The 19,404-nt window shown below is 50.8% G+C and overlaps 1 long non-coding RNA gene across 1 annotated transcript in view; it reads right to left on the bottom strand.

Annotated features, from left to right (window-relative positions):
• Positions 1-639: 639 nt before the first annotated feature.
• LOC131483605 (uncharacterized) overlaps positions 640-19,404 on the bottom strand; it is a 30,529-nt gene continuing 11,764 nt past the window's right edge. The window contains exons 4-8 of the long non-coding RNA XR_009247801.1: positions 16,934-19,261; positions 16,568-16,755; positions 5,909-5,971; positions 2,282-2,468; positions 640-1,132 (exon numbers count right to left, since the gene is read on the bottom strand). This is a non-coding gene — a long non-coding RNA (uncharacterized LOC131483605). The remainder of the gene's footprint in view (positions 1,133-2,281; positions 2,469-5,908; positions 5,972-16,567; positions 16,756-16,933; positions 19,262-19,404) is intronic.

Genomic DNA, 19,404 nt, shown 5'->3' with positions numbered 1-19,404 from the left:
TTGTAGAAATTAGAAAAGGGAAGAGAAAGATTCCCCCCTAGAGCCTTCACAAAGGAACACAACTCTGCCAACACCGTGATTTTAGCCCAGTGAGCCCTATTTTGGGCTTTTTACCTCAAAACTTAATGATAATAAATTTGTGTTGTTTAAGCCATTAAATGTGTGTTAATTTATTACCTCAGCAAAAGGAAACTAATACAATCCTTAACGGGTAATAGGACCACCTGGCTTGGGAATTTGCTGGGTGAAATTCCTGTCAAGTCCCAAATCCTTCAGTGAGGAAGGGAAGGTCAGATGGATGAGATAAAAATTAAATATAATTCAAAATGATAATGGAATGACAAACTGGTGACTAAGCCCATGCACCACTGGGCCATCAACATCAGATGACAGGACACAGTAGAAGCATACCTTAGAGGGAAAAACAGCAACTAGACACAAGGAATCTCAGGCAAAATACTGTCTTCTCTGGCCTCATAGAATGAACTGTTACCCTTGGCCCATGACAGAGAGGTCTGAGGCCCTTCCTCTTTGTGGGCTGCCTAAGAAGGGCCTCGCTTTGAGAAAAAGAGATCTGACCGCCCCAAGAATTCTCTGAAAATGGAATTCCAAGGTATTTCTTTCACAGCAAAAATAGCATTTGGTATCACCATGTATTTTAGCTTTGTGTGTGCAGGTAGCCTTCAGCAAATGCCTGCTGGTTGGATCCATCCAAGAGCATTTGTCTTATAGGGAGACACTCCCAACTTCCCATGTCTTCACATTTCTTCAGGATCCATCATGGTATATATCCCATATACATACCCAGGTTGGATCTAGAGGCAGTCAGTATCCAGAGAGGAGGGACAGAAGTGGGAAACCAACACTTAGAGTATGGTGAATCCATAGACCACAGAACTTTAAGAAGTCTGGGCTCTGCATCTCGAAGTGGGTTGATTCCAAAAGTAGGAGATCAGAGATCAGGGTTCCAGGTATGGGTCAAAGGTGATCTTTTGTTCCTCAAAACATCCAAGTAAGTGGTAAAGTAGAATCATAAAAGTGGTTGTGGGCACATGACCTTGCTCTGCCACTAATTTTCTCAGAAGAGCTGTTGAATAAATCACTTACTTTATCCAGACCTCACTTTCTTCACCTGTAAAAGGCAAAGACTAAATTAGACCTATCGTAAGAAATGACCAAATCTGGTGAGTCAAGTGGGCATACACCAAAAATATAAATTATGAATATGTATGCAGCTATCAATTCCTATTGTCAACATTTGACTTATTCATTTCAATAACTCTTTGATCAAAGAAAGCATTTAAAACGATAGGATAAGAGAACAAGAGCCAAGAGTGGATGAGAAAGAAGAAACAAAGGCAAAGATGAACAAGTAGAGATAAAATGTCAAGAGAAATGAGATGAGAACACAAAATTCAGTTCTACATGCTCTAAGCTATAGAGAAGCCAATCGGAAAAGGGAAGCTTACCCGAACCAAAAAATAAAAGCAAACCAGCCTTTCAATAAAAAAGAATTAGATACCACTCAAGGATAAGACAAAGAAATTCTCTTGAGGATCCTTGCAAGAGAAGAACATTTAATGTACTGATCAATGTCCTCAAAAGCTTCCTTCTGGGACACACAATAACGAGTTCCTTGGGACTTATCATAGGCTGTGGCTTCATACCAATATGAAACTCGGCAACTTGGGAACACAACATACTAGGCTTCAGGTATGTAGCTTTCAAAGGCTCTGGCTAAATTCAAAGAATTCTTTTAGATCATTGAGATGTATGGAAGGACCACGTACCTTTCAGTGATCTTTATTCAAATTGTTTCCAACTAGCTTCCAGATATCACATAAAGACATTTCTGTTAACTTTTCTTCTCACGTTCATCCCAAATAGTAAAGGAAAAAAAACCCAGAAATATGGACTTCATCTTCAGTGAGATGAAAGGATTTTTGTAACCAGAATGACACAAAGTGAAGGGAAAAAAAAAAAAAAAGCAGATGGAAATGACCAAGCTGGGAGCAGGAAGGTCATACCTAAAGGGCCTATAGTAAAGTGTCGGATTTAGAAGAAAGCAGATTTACAGTGAAGCTCAGAAAGCCCCCAGGACCCGAGGCACAGGCACAGTGAAAGGCAGGGAAATGTGAGGAAATGAAAGCGGAAAGTGTGTTCGAAAGCCTGTGGGAGGAGAACTTAGACTCCCAGGCCCAAAGTCCACCCATTCTGGCAAGCGATGTGCCCCACCACCCCCCAGGAATGCCAGGATCTTGAACCAGAGAGGGGGACTCACAGTCGGCAGGTATTGAGGAGGTGGTGGTGGAGGGTCCAGGACTGGATGTAAGGGAATTGAATGAAGGCTTGCATACTGACAGGTGAGACAGCTCGCCCTCTGCTCCTTCCTGGCTCCAGAACGCCCACAAATGGGGAAATCCCAAGCCAATGGATAGACGATCCTTCTCTAGAGGAACTGATACACCCTTGAGAAAAGACAGACCCACAGATAATAACACATGGGGGTCTCCAAGGAGAAAGCCTTCTGGCTACCCATTCCACCCCCAGTACAGCTCCCAAGGCAGGCGGCCCCACAAGTGTGCACAGGGCTCCGATCAATTGCTTCTATGTCCCTCTTAAACGTGAATGGACTGCAAAGGGTCACAAGGCATAGGAGGAATGTCTTCAACGTGAAAGAGAGATACCAAAACAAACAGAGCGACAGAACTTGGGGAAAATACAAATTTCAAGCAATAGAATAAAACTTGAGGGAAAAAACCTACCTATAAATAAAATCTGCAGATGGATAAGGAAAAACCTAAAGAGACAATAGACTAATGCAGTTACTAACTCCAAGAAAAATAAAAGTTGAACAAGAAATAAAATACTGTCATGGAACATCATTTGACTCAGCAATAAACAATATTCACAGAGTCACAAAAGAAAACATGGAAGAAAGAGCTAATACAAGTTGTGATTTAGGGAAGCCTGGGTGGCTCAGTTGGTTAAGTGTCCAGCTTCAACTCAGGTCATGATCTCAAGGCTTCCTGAGTTCAAGCCCCACGTCGGGCTCTGCACATTGACAATGTAAAGCCTGCTTGGGATTCTCTTTCTCTCTCTCTTTCTCTCTCTCTCTCTCTCTCGCCGCCCCTCCCCCACTCGTGCTCTGTCTCTCTCAAAATAAATAAGTCATAAAAAAATAAAAAATAAAAGTTTCCTTTAAGGAAGAAAATAGGATGGAAATAGGAGCCAGAAGACTCTTTTGTCTGATTAAAATTTTTAGTTATCATCTAACTTGTTTGATAATGTGCATGCTTTACTCTGATAAAATAAAAAATTGACTAAAACATGTAATGTGTTGGGGCACCTAGGTGACTCAGTAGGTTAGGCGTCCAACTTCGGCTCAGGTTATGATCTCATGGTTCGTGCTCATCAGGCTCTGTGCTGACAGCTCAGAGCCTGGAGCCTGCTTTGGATTCTGTCTGTCTGTCTGTCTCTCTCTCTCTGTTCCTCCACCGCTCGCAATCTGTCTATCGGTCTCTCACAAAAATAAATATTTAAAAAATGTAACGTGTCTCGGGGTGCCTGGGTGGCTCAGTTAGTTGAGTGTCGGACTCTTGATTTCGACTCAGATCATGATCCCAAGGGTCATGAGATCAAGCCCCACATCATCAAACTCTACACTGGGCATGGAGCCTGCTTAAGATTCTCTCTCTCTCTCTCTCTCTCTCTCTCTCTCCCCCTCTCCCCTGCTCACACTCTTTCTTTCTCTCTCAAATAAAATTTAAAAATAAATTTAAAACTGTAACGTGTTGGGTACCTGGGTGGCTCAGTCATATAGCGTTCGACTTTGGCTCAGGTCGTGATCTCACAGTTCATGGGTTTGAGCCCCACATCAGGCTCTGTGCTGAAAGCTCGGAGCCTGGAGCCTGCTTTGGATTCTGTGTCTCCCTCTGTCTCTGCCCCACCCCCACTTGAGCTCTTTGTCTCTCAAAAAGTAATAAATATTAAAAAAAAATTTTTAATGTAATGTGTCTGTCAGCCACACATGAAATGTGTTAAGTGATGGTCAACTTACAATTGCATTTCCTAGGATTCAGCCACTTGGCACACCACTACAGCAGGGATATTTTGTCATCACAATCCACCTAGCTAATGAATGGAGGGAATACCTTGTAGCACTAACTATAGACCCCGTGATGGTGGGGATCATGCCAATTATGTCCGCTTAGCACGACGGCCACACCTGCCACACTAAATAATAATAGCTAATGTTATTTACCACTTACTATGCGCCAGTCACTAATGCAAGCATTTTGTATATAGTAAGCCATTTAATCCTGCCAACGTCCCACCGTTATCCCCCGTTTCATGAGACAACCAAGGGACACAGAGGGCAAGTTGTTCATGCAACATTGCCACCTAGTAAGTGGGGAAGCCAGGATCTGATTCCCGTCTGACACCTTCCCTCTCAATGACTATGTGCTCAATAAATACCTGTGCAAGTTTGAAAATCCTTATTTGAAAATGCTGGGGCGCCTGGGTGGCTCAGTCAGTTGAGCATCCGACTTCGGCCCAGGTCATGATCTCGCGGTCCGTGGGTTCGAGCCCCGCGTCGGGCTCTGTGCTGACAGCTCGGAGCCTGGAGCCTGCTTCCGGTTCTGTGTCTCCCTCTCTCTCTGCCCCTCCCCTGTTCATGCTCTGTCTCTCTCTGTCTCAAAAATAAACATTAAAAAAAATTAAAAAAAAAAAAAAAGAAAATACTTCCTACCCATCTCCAAATGGCAGGTCCTGACTCAGCATTGAGCCTGGGGGCATGACCTTCTCTTCCCCAATGATTCTTTTTTCCTCCTTATTTCCTCGGCCAGCAGACCCTTGGGAATAATCCTAGGAAAGGGATTTGACAGCAAAAACACACAGACTGTCCTTTTGGGAAAGAGAAGACTTTTGCCAGCTGAGTTGGCCAACGGCCACTTTGGGGAACAGGTAAGCTGTAACTGAGTCACAGAGAAGGACAGGGTCCAGGAAGAAGTGGCACGGGCCTTCCAGGAGAGCGGGGTCCAAGACAGGGGTGTAATAGAGCACATGGTGGCCTGGTGCTGAGAAGCCGGGAAACTGGTTGTGCTCAGCCAGAGGGGACACGTAGCAGAAAAGGCGACAAACAGCTTGTACAAGAATCCAGTTCTGGGAGTCTCTCCAACAGCTCTACTCACATATCCTGCGGCAGGTGAATGCGAGGATGGCTTGACACGCCGTCCCAACCACCTTCTCCCTCCTGCCTGCCTTTACAAGCAAGCTGATAAAACACACCCATTTCCAGCCTCTTAATGTTAAGAGGCCATGGGACAGTGTCTGGCCATTTACACGGACGTGTGACCCTGTGGCACCCCAGCACAGACACCCTGAAAGGCAACTTCTCAAAAGCAGAAACGCTTTGGGTATCACCTTCACTTTCTTCCTTCCTGGCTGAATCACAGGCACGTACCCGGGCGCTGCAGGCTTCTTTCCACCAGGAGGACCAAAGCCACACGGGAAGACAGTCCTGGACTGCCTGCCTCCAGGCTTCTCCTTACATTTAAGAAAAGGAAGGAAGAAAGGGGGGAAGGAGGGAAGGAAGACACAAGGATGGAAGCAAGAATCCCATGTTGTTGTTTTTTTAAGATTGATTTTCTTTTGAGAGAGAGAGAGAGTGTGTGAGCCGGGAAGAGGGGCAAGGAGAGAGAGAGAGAGAAAAAGAGAATCCCAAGCAGGCTCTACCCTCAGCATAGAGCCCAATGTGGGGCTCAGTCCCACGACTCTGGCATCATGACTAGAGCCCAAATCAAGAGTCAGACGCTCAACTGACTGAGCCACCCAGGTGCCCCTCTTATTTAAACCATTAGAAACATATTTACATTTATATTGATATTTATAATCTATTACTTACAGAAAAATGCATTCCCAGACACCGAAGTGTCACTTGCAGTATCACAAAATGGGAACAGTTGACCTGGAAGTGGTGACATAAATTGTGAGCCATCCACTCTATGGAACATTATGTCGTGGTTAACAAAATTGTGTAAACACACACGTACATAGAGACAGGGAGAGATCTTACAGGATATTGTGAGGTAAAACAAACCGACAGAACAATACGGACTATTGATCCATTTATGCGATTTTTAAAATTTTATGTTCGCATAGATTTTTATATCTATTTACTTACCTACCTATGAGTGTATATATAAAAGAAGTATATACACTGTTAACGATGCTTGTTCCTGAGGTTGTGGGAGAGTAGGGTTGGGTTGTGGGTGAAAAGGGGCTTTCGCTCTTCCCTCCATGCTTCTGGGGAAAAGTAGTTGAAAACTACGGTGTTTGCTTCCTTCACTTTGGGTAATTAAGTTCCAGTCTTGTTAAATTGAACAGAGTTAAATGCCTTGGGAGACCATCCTCTACATATCTATGACTCTAGAATTCCAAATACCCCAGTCAACCCCCCTATCAGAGAGAGAGAGAGAGACAGCCGGCTTCATGGTCAGGGAGCCCACTGGGACTGCCACGTTGATGGCATGACCCTCTGTGCTTCTGCCTCCTAGAGACCTAGACATGGAGTTCTAGCACAGCCAACCAAAGAAGCAATTGGGTCAAAGAGCTGGGCTTCTAACACCTGAATCCAGCCCAAATGCCCTTGCCCCAGCACGTCTGGCTCAGGCAGTGTGCTACCCATGAGGTTGGGGGGAAACCCCCCTTGGACCCCAGTCCTACCTCCTCCCCACGGGTCTAGGAGTCTGGATGGAGGGATCCCCAGCACTCCTCTACAGCACCAAGGAGCGTCCTGCTACTAAGGCATCCGCCAGTTTCCGACGTCCTGGGCTCTCCCAAGTGCGGTCTGCTGAACACCATTTAGCAAGCTGAATGGATGTGACCTGTGAATTACGCAGCCACTCAGAAGGATAATTGCTCTGTAATCTAAACCATAATGGGTGTGAGCGCAAGAGAGTCTTCGACAGTGGCTGCCCTGCATGCCCGAGGGTGTCCACAGGCACGGTTCCCTGCGAACGGGTCCCCGACTCGGCACCGGGGGTGGGGGTGGGGGGTGGTCCCAGGGGAGGGCACCGCAGGGAGAAGGATCCAGGAGGAAGGCTCCACATGCACACTGGTGCAGGGAGCTGACCGAACCCTTCAGAGGCATTATGTCAAGTGAGTGCAAATGAGTAACAGCGCCGATGAGTGGATGAGAGGTGTGTGGGAGACATCTTCATGTCAAGGGTGGCATGAGAGTCTGTGGGAGAGACCCAGATCTCCCGCCATGGTCCCTGCGGTCCTCTCCCACTGGATTTCCTGCTGCTGAGGGCCAAGTCACCCTTCGGTCCGACTCTCCAGCCGCTGCACACTAGCGGGCCCCCTACTGAGTGCACCACTCAAAGCTTGGCAGACGCAGGGGGGCAGCTTGGCGCCTGTGCATGTATGGGCAGGGGTGGCTCTGAGCCCAGCAGGGGCCACAGCGGGGCTGTCACCCGGCCGGCCGGGGAGCTAGGCAGGGACAACAGTGCCACAAACAGCACCAGGCACCTGCGGATGGGGAGAGCTGGGCCGGGAAGGCCGTGCAGAAGGCTGCAGCGGAATCATGCCTCTCCACCTTCGGGTACGCTGGGGGAGGCAGTCAGAGCCCGGACTGGGCATCCTTCTGTCTGTTCCCTGGGCTCGGTGACCTAGGAAGGTCCCCTTCTCATGTCAGCCTCTGGGGCTTTTGCAGAGGCTGGAGGGTCAGTGGGAAGCATGTGGTAGGGGAAGACAGAGGGGCCGGGGGTTCACCTTGATGATACTGTGGTGCCATAGCACTGCACCCCACTTCACGGTGGTTCCACAGACCCCAGGAACAATCTCCCCCATTGCCTCCTCCCCCACGACTCCTCCCCCATCTCTCTGACCCTTCTGCGCCCCAGGCGCCAGGCGCCGTCCCCCACCCTGCTCTCTTCTTCTCCAGGACGGTGCAAGGATACCACTTAGCAGGGCCCTGGAGGAGAAAGAGAGGGCACCGCTCTCCCTCACCTCAACCCCAGCCACTCCGCCACAACCTGCACCCCCGAGGATGCGGGACCCCCTAGCGGTCTCTGGTCCCGCCCATCTGCCACCTGCTTTCCCCACCCGCCCACTGAACCGGAGCTTTTAAAGGAAGCGGCTTTAAATGTGGGGGAAACCCCCACCCTCCAAGTAACAAAGAATCATATAATTACTTTGCAGCTACTTGTCCCTGGTAATGTGATGCTTGTGTTGCTATAATTACACATTCGGTGGAGTTAGACAGTCGCGGCACTTGTGTGGCCCGTCCGTGACATCTGTTTTCAGATGGAGAGAAAGTCTGACAGGGAGCCTGGTGGCTGCAGGGCCCCAGACCCAGGCTGGGGGGCGGGAGGGGGAAGGCAGGAAGTGCCAGAGCACAGGTGAGGCTGGGGGGAGCCAGGAGGGACTGGGGCGAGCATTTACTGGGCGCCCACGTCGTGGGGGCACGCGGCCCTGATATCTAGAAGCGAACGAGGCCTGTGTGTGACCCTTGTGCCGGGCAACTCCTAGTGCCCACAGGCTCTGGTCCCTGTTCACCTTTGAGGACAGCTCTCACCTGCCCCCCACCTCTCTGCACCTCCAGGGAGGGGACTTCCCACTCGGCCCTCACCAGCCTCCTGCCTCTGCCCTCCACCCGTCCATTCTCCACACAACCTTTAGACCGCCTTCTAAAAAGGCAGGGGCGCCTGTCTGGCTCAGTCGGTTAGGTGCCTCACTCTCAATTTCGGCTCGGGTCATGATCCTACCGTGGAGCCCCGCGTCGGGCTTTGCACTGACACACAGAGCCTGCCTGGGATTCTCTCTCTCCCTCTCTCTCTGCTCCTCCCCCACTCGTGCTCTCTCCCTCTCAAAATAAACTTACATAAAATGTTTTTTTAATTTAAAAAGGGTTTTAATTAAATTATTTTTAATGTTTATTTACTTCTGAGAGAGAGACCGAGTGTGAGCAGGGGAGGGGCAGAGAGAGAGAGAGAGGGAGACACAGAATCCGAAGTAGGTTTCAGGCTCCGAGCTGTCAGCACAGAGCCCAACGCGAACTCACGAAACAGGAGATCATGACCTGAACCGAAGTCAGATGCTTAACCGACTGAGCCACCCAGGAGCCCCTTAAAAAATTTTTTTAAGGCCATTGGTGCCATTACTTCCTGCCTGGCATTCACTGGCTTAGCACTGGCTTCAGGAGAAAATGCAGGGCCCTGGCGTGCCCCCCGACCCCACTGGGGTCTGGCTACCCCTGTGGCACCCAGACTAAGAGGGGTGGGGCTTCCTTGTCTTGCCTGGTGTGAGCTGAGATGTGCCCACCTATCCAAGTAGGCCAGGCGCTTGGCTGAGCCCATAATCGGGTTCCATCTCACAAACCTCGGCTTAGGGCCAGTCCAGAGCTCAGTGGCCACAGTGAGAACGGGCAAGAGAGGGCCAGACGGCAGGCGACTTCACCCCCATCACAGCCTGTGACCCCCTCACCCTGCATCTCCTGATGGCCCAGACCCTAAATCCACTGCCACTCCCTCTTCCCCTCATCTCTGCAAGCCGTCCATCAGGAAATCTAGTGCCGCCCTAAAAGGACCTGCTTCTGACTAGCTGTCACCCCTGCACGGCTGACACCTGTGTCCCTGCTTCCCTGGTCTCCCCCTGAGCGGTCTCCTCCCCTCAGAGCCTTCTTCTACTCCCCTCACCTGGAGGGGCTCCTGACTCTCCAACCGACCCAGCACTGGGTTCCTTGCTTTCCCAGCTCCTCCCCACCAGGACCTCTGTCAATGTCCCCACGCCAGAATGAAAGTTCCACGAGCAGAGGACTCTTCACTGCTTTCTTTCTGGGACATCTTGTCATAGGTTCTCAGTACAGAGGTGCTGCGTGACCTACCGACAGGTCCTGGTTCATAGAACCCTGCCCTGGTTCTATGAAGGGCCTGTCAGGAGTGTGCCCGCGGTCAGGGCAACACGGGGTTCGGGGGCTGGCTCCCTCACTGCCTCTCTTCCTTGGACCCTTGGGTTAGGGGGTGCTTTTGTGGAGACACGGCTCTTCAGACAACGAGGCTGGAAGAGTGGGCACAAAGGACGGACAGACAGGAGGCTGTGTGCCCGGCGTTTCTGCCTGCAGGTGGACAGCAGGGCGAGAAGGGGGACTACATGGTCCAGGCGGTTTCTGAGTCCAGTCAGAGGGGCGAGCAAGGGCTGGCCCACACACCCCCTCCCCCAGCACAAAATGCTGGCCTCCTGGGGAGCTGTAGCCCCGGGAAACATGGCTGAGCGGGGCCAAGGACGGCCTGACTGTCACAGACGAGGGCCAAGCAGCGGGGTCTGGAGGGGCTGCCCTAGGGCTCAGGCACAACAGAGCACAAGTTGACAGAGGTCCCAGTGCGGTCTGCTCGGCTACAAGGACCCCTGGTCATGGGGGTGTGTTTTGACCTCTGCAGCCCCGCCCCTCCTCTTCTGTGGGCACTTCTCCTGTTCCTGGGGACACTGTGGGTCCAGGCTTGGTAAAGATCTTCCAGTCCCGGCTCAGGAGGGCCCGGGTTCTCTGACAGATGGTTGGCTCTGTCTATGGGAGCTCCGGGCCCCACCCCCAGCCCAGAGTGAGTCACATTCTTCCTGGGTGAGAGCAGGAAGGAAGAAGGGGACACGTTGACCTTTCTGCAGCATTAACTCCCCCCACCCGTTCCACCCTTAACCAGGCCCTGCTGGACCCCAAGGGAGCCTCCACCAATCACCCACCAGCATTCTGGGGGCTCCCTCCAGGGATGCCCCTGCTCCTCTCCCCAAGAAGCCCATCCACACATCCAGTCTTTTCTATAAGAGGAAGAAGGTAACAGCTAGCTGCACCTTAGGGAGAACACATCAGATTCGTTTCCTAGAGCAGCCATAACAAAGCACCACAGACTTAGTGGCTTAAAACAACAGAAATTTCTCTCTCACAGTCCTGGAGGCCAGAAGCCAAAAGTCAAGGAGTCGGCAGGGCCACACTCCTTCCAAAGACTCTGGGACAGAGTCCTTTCCCGCCTCTTCCAGCATCTGGAGGCTCCTGGAGTTCCAGGGCTTCGTCTTCACATGGCCTTCTCCCGTGTCCGTGTGTGCTTTTTCGTCTCCTTGTAAGGACACTCTCATTGGACTTAGGACCCACCCTAACCCAGAAGGATCTCATCTCAATTCTTAACTTACTTCCATCTGCAGAGACCCTATTTCCAAGTGAGGTCACATTCTGAGGTTTCAGGTGGACACGAACTCGGGAGTGCCACGGTTGGACCCACTATGGCGACCATGTGCAGGCCTCACGCTAGGTGTTTACCTCATTACCTGACCGACCTCATGGGCCATGGTTCTTATCCTCACTTTCAATAAGGAAACTGAGGCTGGAAGAGAGGGGTTGCCCCAGGCCGCACACACACACACACACTGGAACTGCCACGAGTGTCCTTGTTTACCCTGCTCTGCTGTGCTGTGGCTAAAATGTGGTGCTTCCCAGAACAGGGGCCACAGCTAGGGAAATGGCCAGGTCCGCCCAGCACTCTCCACTACAGACCTTCCTTGGTCCATATTGGGTGAGGGGCTAAACTGCTGAGTATTATACAAACCCGGACCACAGAGAGGCAGAAACCAGAGAAGCCAGCCCCCAGAGTCAGCCCTCCTCTGCGAGCTAGGTAGAATCATTTCCACAGGAAAGGCTGTGGTCAACCAGGTCTGTTCCTCTGCCGAGGCTAGCGGTGACGAAAGGGCATGTTCAAAGGATCCCTTCATTCAGATAGCGATTGTGTTCAACTGTATGCAAGCACCGTTTTAAGCCCTGGCTTCTAGGACAAGTTTTAAGCACATGGTCCTTGGAGCTTTGAAGAGGAATTAGTCACCTGGTTCCCATGCAGAGAGCACAGATTTGCAGAAAAATAGGAGACAGCAACCCTCTAAGAACCGATGCAGAGATCTGAGGCAAAGAGGCAGAGATGCTGACAGGAAAATGCACCAAGAACACCACACGGTGGCCATTTTTTGGGGGGGTGGGGGAGACTCTCGGCTGCAGGGATCACACAGAAGAAAAGTGAAATTAGGCCAGAACTCTCCATGAAAATGACCACTCAAGAACAGAAGGGAACAGCATCTCTGGTTAAGAAAAAAATCAAGTGGTAGGTGTCAGGTCACTTAACTAGGCTCTTCCTCGGTATCCCCAGGGTTCACTTTGAGGATGAATCTCATGTTCCCAGAAGGAAGAATTAAGAGGGTCTCACAGTGATGCAGCCTGGAGAAGGCTTATCTGTGACCGGCTTATCTTGAGGGTGAGCGATGAGGGCCACGGGCCTGGGAATATCTGAAGGGTGCGGGCAAGGGTAGCCTGAGCAGCACCATGGACAGCAGGCAGGCGGTCCCGAGTGCAAACCTGGCTGGGCCACGTGCTTGGTGGCACCTTTCTTTGGGTTCTGGTGCTAAAGTGCCCCACAGTCTCTCAGGAAAGTTGGATACCACCTCCTGCATTTCCAGAGGAATATAAGGGAGGCCAAGGTTTGCCCAGCAAGCGAACAGTAGTCTCATGGATCTTGTCTGGAAGTCTGGGATTGCATGGCATTGGGGTCAGCCAACCCTCGGGTCTTCCCTGAGGTTTTCCCTCCAGAAGCCAAAGACATTCTTTTTTGATCTTTTTTCTCCTAGAACCCTTCTGTGATCTGACATTCTGATAGATTTTTTTTTAAGTTTATTTATTTTTGAGACAGAGAGAGACAGAGCATGAACGGGGGAGGGGCAGAGAGAGAGGGAGACACAGAATCGGAAGCAGGCTCCAGGCTCTGAGCCATCAGGCCAGAGCCCGACGCGGGGCTCAAACTCACGGACCGCGAGATCGTGACCTGAGCTGAAGTCGGATGCTCAACCGACTGAGCCACCCAGGAGCCCCTCTGACAGATTTTTTCAAAACAATTTGGTTCTCCTAGGAGCTCATGCCCTGTGGCCCGCATGTCCTAGGTGCCCAGTAAACATTGCTCAGTAAGTCTGAGTCCTGTCACTATCTCTAACCTCTCCCATCTGCTAATTACTTAGTGTGCATTTATCTGTGTGCAGAGTTGCTCACCAGACCATGTGGGGACACAGAGGTCCAGGGCATGGTCACTGCCCTCAAGGGGTTTAGACCCCAGGTGGATGGCAAAACCTCCTGTTAGGACAGCGAGCTGGACCCAAGACAGCATGGGAGAGGCGTCAAATGGGTGACCTGTACAGGAACTCCTGGTGGTGCTCATGGGAGGAGAGAGTCCGCTGAGCTGGAGTGGTTCTTTCTGCAAGATGCCCAGGGTAGGGCGAATTTGAGCCGACTTTGAATTATGATTTCCAGAGTTTTTTATTTGGAAAAGAAAATAATTTCTTTCTGCTTTAGTGGCCACTCATTTCCATCTTCTTCACACGCCCTCAAGTTGCAAACATTGGGGTGCCCAACACGTGATCACTTAATCTCTCCTAGGGATCATCTATACTCACTCATTTGCTGGCCTCGAGTTAAATACCAGCCATATGTGGACAACTCTCACTCTCACTCTGGAGCCGGGATCTCTCTTCTGAACTACAAACTTGAATATCCAACTGTCTCGTCAACATCTTTCTTACGACTTCAAATAGACCTTTCAAACTATTGTCAAAACTCTATCTGATCTTCCCTCAGTTGATCACAACTCCCTCTCTGCAGTTACTCAGCCCAAAAGCCTGAGCACTTGGCTCCCGCCTCTCTTTGCCTTGGATTCAACATCTGATTTGTCAGCATATCATGGTGGCACTACGTCTTCTCATGCGTCCACTGTGACCCGAGAACAGAGCTGCCATATTTTCCGCCTGGAGTTCTGTGGTAGCTTCCACTCCTGACTGTGCTGCCCACAGTCTATATCTCTTCCTCTCTGCCTACCCATCTCAAACCCGATCTCCTGCCATCTTCCCTCTTGCTGACTGCCTGCAGCCACCTTGACCTCCTTGCTGGTCCTCCAGCATGCCACACAGGTTCTGCCATAGCTACTTTCTCAATGTCAAAAATCTCTCTCCCCAGATAGCCTTCCAGTGTTGGCTCAAGTGTCACTGGGGCTCCCCATAACCAGTCCTTCAGGCGCTGAACCCCTGCACTTTCCATTCCTTATACCACTGGTGCTCTGGCAAATGGTCAACAACTGGTTTCCCAGCCACCGCTCATTTCCATGGGGTAATTTCCCATGGGGTAAAGCCCCTCATCATGGCCAGTTTCCAGCAAACTATGGCCCGGGTCAAATCTGGCCTGCAGCCTGTTTTGTTGAATGTGCTCATTTGATCATGGATTATCTATGGCTGCTCTCAAATTACATGGCAAAGTAGTCATGACACAATCCATAAAGACTGTCTCGTCCCTTACAGAGAAAGTTTGTCAACCCTGGACATAGAGGAGTGCCTGGTACAAAGTGGGTTCTCAAGGGACACCTGGGTGGCTCAGTCGGTTAAGTGGCTGACTCTTGATTTCAGCTCAGGTCATGGTCTTGGTGTTCATGAGTTTGAGCCCCATGTCAGGCTCTGTGCTGACAGTGCAGAGCCTGCTTGGGATTCTCTCTCTCTCTCTCTCTCTCTCTCTGCCCCGCCCTGCCTCTCTCTCTTAAAATACATAAATAAACTTAAAAGAATTATTAAAATAAAAAACAAAAAACCCAAGTAGTTTCTCAAAAAACATCTGTTGAATGCATGCATGAATGAAAATCATCCCTCCCCCCCAAAAACAACGTGGAGACTTTTGTTCTAATCCTGCTTCATCCAGTAGTCCCTCCCATTCTACTGAATGAACAAGATGTTGCCCCTTGTGTTTGAGGAAGGTGAGCCTGAGACAGGACACCTGCTGTGTCTTCCTCCCAAGGATGCCCCAGAGCGAGGAGGAAATACCTGCAGGTCACAGCTGGAGCTGTCTTTTCCCCCAGGGCTGGCACTGAGCCCATGCTGCCTCTTCTGGCCAGTCAAGGCTGGGTACGTTTTATGGAATTGTATCATTTTATCTTCACACAGAACCCTTGCAAGTGCCACTGTTTAATTCCCATTTTAGAGAGAGTAAAACAGAGGCTCCAGAAGTTTAAGCAATGGCCTCAAGGTCACATGGCTAAGGAGTAGCAGAGTGGAATGGGACCCAGCCCACTAGACCCCAGAGCCCTAGACTGTCTCACTTCTGCCCACTTGTGAAATGTTTGCCTCCACTGGGGGGTATGTGACCAAGGGCCCAGCCTTGTTGCTGAAAATAAAGGGACAGACTCAGTGACATTCCAGGGGGACTTCAATTTCCTCACAGGGTGTCACGAATGATTTTTAACAGCGACAACTGCTGCAGAACCGAAGTTCATTTCAGCCTGGAATAACGTACCATAAGGTGCTAACAAAACTGAGGGCAGAGGAAGTTGGTCTGTGCAGAGACAGCTGGTTTAATCTATCAGTCCTCGTTGCCCGGCTAGACATCCCACCTGGGTTTTACATTCTCGAAAATTTTGCTGAGGAGGCAACACCCTATTTGCCAGAAGAGAAAGTGGGGTGGGGAAGGGAAAGAGGAAAGTGGTGTCTCCGTTTTCATAGTAACTGGGCTGGCATGGGGCCAGGCTCAAAACTGGGAACACCTGATTCCAAGCTCCTGCCCTCATAATCGGGCTACTTCCCTAGGCGCTGGTTTTAATTCAGTTCAAGGGTAGATCATAAATTAATTTGACGCTGGAATTATAGTAGACACTCACTAAATTATAAAAACACAGCAATCTGGAGCTGGCAGGGACCCTGGAGGCCATGGGGCTGGCGGTTCTCAGCCATGTGCACATGTGATTCACTCACGGGCCCGGCAGATCGGTCTGGGGGCGGGCCTGGGCATAGAAATATTCGAAAAGCTTCTGATTTCATACATGAGGATCTGATGCTGGAGATTTTAAGGGTTTCCCTCCATTAGCACAGAGCGTGCAGGGATGACTGAGAGACCCAGGCAGGCCTCCCGGGCCGGCGACCTCTGTCCAGGCCAGGTAATCTGCTGGTGGAGGAATAGTCGTTGTAGGGGGCTGGTAAAATTGAGCAGATTTGGAATTTTCCTCCAAAGAGCCTTCAAGTTCCCTTAGCCCCATAGTATCCATGTGAGGGAGGGTAGACACCGACATCATTGCCCCATTTTACTGATCTGGGAGACCGAGGAGCTGAAGTTCTAAGTTCTAAGAGGCAGCACAGTCCTACGGTTAAGAATGCTGATTGTGGACACAGACAGACCTGGCTTCCATGCTGCTTGTGCACTCCACAGCTATGTGATCTTGGGGAAATCACTGAACCCCTCTGAACTTTGGATTTGTCCTGTGTTAAGCAGGTTATACTGAGTTCTGTGAGCGTGAAGCGGCCTGGCCCACGTGGGCACTCGCTTAATAAGCATTTGCACCGTTTGGACCGAGGGCTCCCCCATCACTGTGTCAGTTCCCGAAGAGCCGGGAGTGGGGGCACAGACCGTTTACGAAGGAGAAAGGTGAGACCAGAAGTCACAGGACCAGCCTCAGGTGGCAAAGGAGGCCGGGTGGCGGATCTGGGACTAGAGCGCAGTCCTAGATACTCCCACCTGGCCCGCAGCTTTCCGCAAACGCTTCGGCGACTTGGGCGTGGAAATGCTCTCCCGGGGCCCCGTTCACGCGAATGTGTTACTTTCAATGAGACCAGAAGATCAGCACTTTGTGGCAACTCCTCTGGGGTGAGCACAGGGAAGAAGGAATCCACCAGCCCAGCAGCCTCCACAATAAACTCAGACCCCTGGAAGAAACGTAATTAAAGTCATGAATCCCGGGAACGGTGGCTGCTGCATCACACGTTCACAGGGTCAGGGGGGCAGGACAGAGAAGAGCTGATTTGCAGGTGAGTTCAAACTGCTTACTTTGGGATTTACAGTCTGGTAAGGGGCCATCCATCACGTTTATGGGGGGACAATCACCTGAGATCACGAGGAGCAGCAGTCTGGGCCACCGTGGGAGGCCAGCCCATCCAGCCCCAGCCAGGCCTCGGGATGATGATGGGACCACCTCTGCAAACAGTGAGAACGAATGGGGCACAGGTCACCAAGGAAATGGAAAAAAATAACAAAAAAGAAACCCAAAAAACCAACAACCCATCACCCATTCTCCATGCATCTCTCTTCCAATAATACCTGTTCACGCTGAATTCACTTCCCCTTACAAGCCACCGTCAGACACAGTGGAGAATAATCAGCCAGGGGAGAATAATCAACCAAGGGGAACTTAGGAGAGTAACCCCAGGCTCCCAGCATGGCAGCGGGAGACACAGCCAGTAGCTGGCTGGGTGATGTGGAGTTTGCCCCTGGCCCTCTCTGGACCTCACTATCTCCTTCATAAAGTGGCCAGGTTAGACCAAGCTCTGACACTCTTTGACTCTGAGATCTCTGGTAGGAGAGCCAGGGGCTCCAGAGCAAGGCTGCCTGCTGGGCTGGGCTGAGCCCTCCACTCTGGCACAAGAAGGGACACGGCACCCTGGGTCCCCACCCGGCCCACAAAGGGTTTGAAGATGAGAACATCGTGTACCCCTAGGAAATTTTTTTTTTTTTTTTTTAGAAACGGGGCTTAGCTTGACCTGGAAGAATGGGGAACCACAGAGGACTTTTGGATCCCAGTGGGGGGCATTTGGATCCTACTCCACAGGGAAGTGGAGACTCTTTAGGAATTTCTGAGAGCACTGAAAACATCCAGTCTGTGTTTAAGGAAGATTATAGCAGGGAGGCCAAGGGAGAGAGGGTCTGGGCTCCGTGCTTTCCAGGGCAAGGCGTGGGGCCTGGGAGCCTCTCGGAGCCCCTCCGTTCAGCCCTGTGTGTTTCTATTCCATTTGAAAACTGGAGCCTCCCCAAAGACTTATGATTATTATGATTATTATTTAGTCTTTCGCAAAGACTTAGAGGCATGAAAAACAAGGAAGCAAAAGAGCAAAAATCTGTGCATCCGGCCAGAGGGAGTTCTATTTGCCATCCTGAAATCTCTGCTTCTCATTAATTAGAGGAGCCAAGAAATCACCCTTCGAAAACTGGCTTTTCCACCAGTAATGCCAGCTGCTCAACCTTTTGTGGGAACGTGCGGCTGGCCCCTTCTGGAGCCCAAGCCCTGATGGCACCATGCCCCAGCCACAAGACTGCAACATCCACTCGGTGCCACTCTGGCCTGTTAATTGCTGCGTGAAGAGTGTTCCTCGCTGGACCTTTCTATCTGTGTTCTTCAGAAGCAGGTCCCTCCCCGGCGCTCCCCCCGCCGGGGGCCAGGCGAGGTGAGCCACCCTCTCCAATGCCAAACCCTAGCAGCAGCATCTGGTGTCTTGCTCCTCGGCCGTCTCCACTCCTGGCCACGCAGAGCAGAGGGATAGCTTGGGAAGCCGCGGGGGCAGGTGACAGAAGAACACGGTGGCCTCCTCTCCGGCTCAGCTGCCCTGGGGTGGTCTGAAAGGGGAGAGCAGGACAGCGTGGCCACCCAGGGTAGCAGATGACCGTCGGGACTCCGGACCTGCCAGACAATATCTGGATCTCAGCCCCACATGGACAGGAAAGAGGAGCCCTAGGAATGAGGTTTCCCACAATGGAAGACTGTGATGTCGTGATTTATCGATAAATATAAATTTGGTCTTTGTCCCTGTTCCTGGCACAGAGCTCCTAAAACCCTTGGAAATTCCTAGGGGGTGAAAGCAATAAAGGTGTCATTGTCATGTTAATGAGGCGACTTTTGGAAAGCACCAAGTTCACCTAAGGTTGGAGGCTGGTCACCAAGGGAGCCAACCGTGTGATTGGACGGTTGGAACTTTCAGTCCCTCCACTGACCTCTGGGTCAGGGAGAGGAGCTGGAGATTGAGTCAGTTGCCAAAGGCCAGTGACCTAATCAATCATGCCTATGTAATGAAGCCTTCATAAAAACGCAAAAGGACATGTTCAGGGAGCTTTTGGGTTGGTGAACGCATAGAGGAAGCACAGAGCCCTTTCTCCATTCTCTGCCCTGTGCCTCTCTCCCATCTGGCTGTTCCCTTAATATCCTTCATTATAAACCGGGAATCTAGTCAGTAGATTGTTTCTCTGAGTTCTCCGAGCCCCTCCAGCAAGTTCATTGAACCCAAAGCAGGGGTTGTTAGAACCTCTGACCTATATAGCCAGTCAGAAAAGCTGAGTAACAACCTTGCATGGAGGGAGGGGCGGTCTTGAAGGAGCCAGCCCTCAACCTGTGGGACCCGAGGCTCTCTCTGCAAGCAGACCACGCCAGAACTGAGGTAACTGGCGCTGTGGGGAGAGAAACACACATACATCAACATTAGTTTCAGCATCATAGACAGGAAACAGGGTTGTTTCACTTGAAGAAGAGAAAACAAAGGGACAGACTGCAGGCTTCCTATGAGATGTGTGGTCACTGCAGGAGGGATCAG

Source organism: Neofelis nebulosa, chromosome 8 (assembly GCF_028018385.1).
Source record: "Neofelis nebulosa isolate mNeoNeb1 chromosome 8, mNeoNeb1.pri, whole genome shotgun sequence".
In the NCBI taxonomy this organism is placed as follows: Eukaryota; Metazoa; Chordata; class Mammalia; order Carnivora; family Felidae; genus Neofelis; species Neofelis nebulosa.
Note: the sequence above shows the minus strand (reverse complement) of the source record. Positions and strands in the feature narration are given on the sequence as shown.